Source organism: Lucilia sericata, unplaced genomic scaffold, assembly GCF_015586225.1.
Source record: "Lucilia sericata isolate MDLA Ls3-8-SP2 unplaced genomic scaffold, ASM1558622v1 Contig003889F_arrow, whole genome shotgun sequence".
Classification (NCBI taxonomy): domain Eukaryota; kingdom Metazoa; phylum Arthropoda; class Insecta; order Diptera; family Calliphoridae; genus Lucilia; species Lucilia sericata.
In genome coordinates, this window is record NW_023997066.1 from 2232 (window position 1) to 5603 (window position 3372).

The 3372-nt window shown below is 26.4% G+C and overlaps 1 pseudogene; it reads right to left on the reverse strand.

Annotated features, from left to right (window-relative positions):
- Window positions 1–1158: 1158 nt before the first annotated feature.
- On the reverse strand, window positions 1159–3372 carry LOC119615015 (annotated as a pseudogene).

Consider the following 3372-nt stretch of genomic DNA (forward strand, 5'->3'; position numbering starts at 1 on the left):
AACACTAGTTGATCGAGAAAAAGCATCTCCATTTGAATGTGGATTTGACCCAAAATCATCTTCTCGATTACCTTTCTCACTTCGATTTTTTTTAATTACAATTATTTTTCTTATTTTTGATGTAGAAATTGCTTTAATTCTTCCTATTATCTTAATTATTAAATTTTCTAATTTAATAATATGAACAATTACATCAATTATTTTTATTCTAATTTTATTATTAGGTCTTTATCATGAATGAAATCAAGGAATACTAAACTGATCAAATTAATTAGGGTTGTAGTTAATTATAACATTTGATTTGCATTCAAAAAGTATTGATTTTTCAATCTACCTTGAATATGAAGCGATTTATTGCAATTAGTTTCGACCTAATCTTAGGTAACTTTACCCTTATTCTTTAATTGAAGCCAAAAAGAGGCTTATCACTGTTAATGATAGAAATGAGATCAATACTCCAATTAAAGAAGTATGATGTTCAAGTAAAAGCTGCTAACTTTTTTCTTTTAATGGTTAAATTCCATTTATACTTCTTTATTTATATAGTTTAATAAAAACATTACATTTTCATTGTAAAATTAAAAATCTTTTTTTTTTATAAATTACTAAAAAAAATTCACTATATTCAAAGATTAAATTAATCTCCCTAACATCTTCAGTGTCATACTCTAAATATAAGCTATTTGAATATAAATAAATTATATATATGTATAAAATTATAATTCAAAAAATAAAACTTAATAAATAAATCTTTAAATTATTATTTTGTAATATTTGATTTAATTGAGAATTTTTAATTAAATTTAAATATAATTGTTGACCTCCAAAATATTCTGATCAACCTTGATCAAATGATTTAACTACTATATTTCCAACAATTAAAGAATAATTAATAATTCCATAAGTAGAAATATAAGGTATAAATCATATAGAACCTAAAAAATAAGAAAAATTATAACTATTTAAAGCCTTATTATAAAAAAATAAAGAAACATGAGAAATTATATAACCTATCATTCCTCCTATAATACAAACAAATAATGTCAATAACTTTAAATAAAAAGGAAGAACAACTACTATAGGTGTAGGAAAAATTAATCATCTTAATATTCTCCCACCAAAAATTCTTAATACTAATAAACCTATTATACTTTTTAATATTACTCAACCTTCATCATTTAATAAATTTAAAGAAGAAAAATTAGAATCACCAGTTATTGTATAATAAACTAATCGAAAAGAATAACATACAGTTAAACCTGTTGAAAAAATAAAGAAAAAAAGAAAATATATTAATATAAGATAAAGAAACTGTTTCTAAAATTAAATCCTTAGAATAAAATCCAGCTAAAAATGGTATACCACATAAAGCTAAATTAGCTACATTAAAACAAGAAGAAGTTAATGGTATTAATAATCTTAAACTTCCCATTAATCGAATATCTTGAGAATTATTCATATTATGAATAATAGCTCCAGCACATATAAATAATAAAGCCTTAAATAAAGCATGAGTTAATAAATGAAAAAATGCTAACTTATAATAACCTATTGATAAAATTCTTATTATTAACCCTAATTGTCTCAAAGTAGATAAAGCAATAATTTTTTTTAAATCAAATTCATAATTAGCTCCTAAACCCGCCATAAATATTGTCAACCCAGATAATAATAATAATAAATTACCTAATCATGAACTTCTTAATAAAATATTAAATCGAATTAATAAATAAACACCAGCTGTTACCAAAGTTGAAGAATGAACTAAAGCTGAAACTGGAGTAGGAGCTGCTATAGCAGCTGGTAATCAAGAAGAAAAAGGAATCTGAGCTCTTTTAGTTATTGCAGCTAATATAACTAATCCTCCTACAATTATTATTTCTACATTACTTTTTATTACTTCTAAATAAAAGATATAATTTCAACTCCCATAATTTAATATTCAAGCAATAGCTAATAAAAGGGCAACATCACCAATTCGATTAGATAAAGCTGTTAATATACCAGCATTATAAGACTTAATGTTTTGAAAATAAATTACTAAACAATATGAAACTAATCCTAAACCATCTCATCCTAATAAAATTCTAATTAAATTAGGACTAATAATTAATAATATTATAGAAGTAACAAATATTAATACTAACATAATAAATCGATTAATTTTATAATCACTTTCTATATATTCCTTACTATAAAAAATAACTAATGAAGAAATTATTAAAACAAAAGACATAAAAATTAAACTTATTCAATCCAATAACAAAGTTATAACAATATTTATTGAATTTATTGAAACAACTTCTCACTCAATAAAAATTCTATAATCATTTATAATAAAAGTAAGTCCTATAAAAAAAGAAAATAATCTAAAAAAAACAAGTAAGAAGTTATAGTCGGGCGAGGCCGACCATATAATACCCTACACCTTTGAAAAAAATATAATTTGATTTAGTTGCCATAATAAAGCATTTAAGTTGAATTGTACCTTACCTTAGATATACATACTTAAGCCGTTTATTGTTGAATAAAATTGTGGACATTTAAGTGAAATTTTGATGGGGGCTTTTCATAGGGGCTAGGGTCATATGAGAACCTATTATTATGGAATTCATGGGGGTCATCAAGTCTTGTATACAACTTGGTTTTTGCAGCTTTTTGTCGAGATATGAGTATATTAAACATAATTATGAACTTAAAAGCCCTATTCGGCGGGTTCAGTTGTATGGGGGCTAGGTGAAATAATGGACCGATGGTTACCATTTTCAATAGGCTTCGTCTACGGTACCATAAAAGATCATGTACCAAATTTCATTGAATTATCTCCAAAATTGCGACCTGTAGTTTGATTACAAGTTTTAAAAGCCCTATTCGGGGGTTCAGTTGTATGGGGGCTAGGTGAAATAATGGACCGATGGTAACCATTTTCAATAGGCTTCGTCTACGGTACAATAAAAGATCATGTGCCTAATTTCATTGAATTATCTCTAAGATTGCGACCTGTAGTTTGATTACAAGGATTACAAGCCCTATTGGGGGGTTCAGTTGTATGGGGGCTAGGTGAAATAATGAACCGATCTTAACCATTTTCAATAAGCTTCGTCCCTGGGACAATAGAAGATCATGTACCAAATTTCATTGAATTATCTTCAAAATTGCGACCTGTAGTTTGATTACAAGGTTTACATGGACGGACGGACAGACGGACAGACGGACGGACATAGCTAAATCGACTCAGAAAACGATTCTGAGCCGATTGGTATACTTTAAGGTGTGCGTTACAAACATCAGCACAAACCCAATATACCCTCCCCACTAAAGTGGTGTAGGGTATAATAATCTTACAAAACTAATTGTACAAATTGATATATA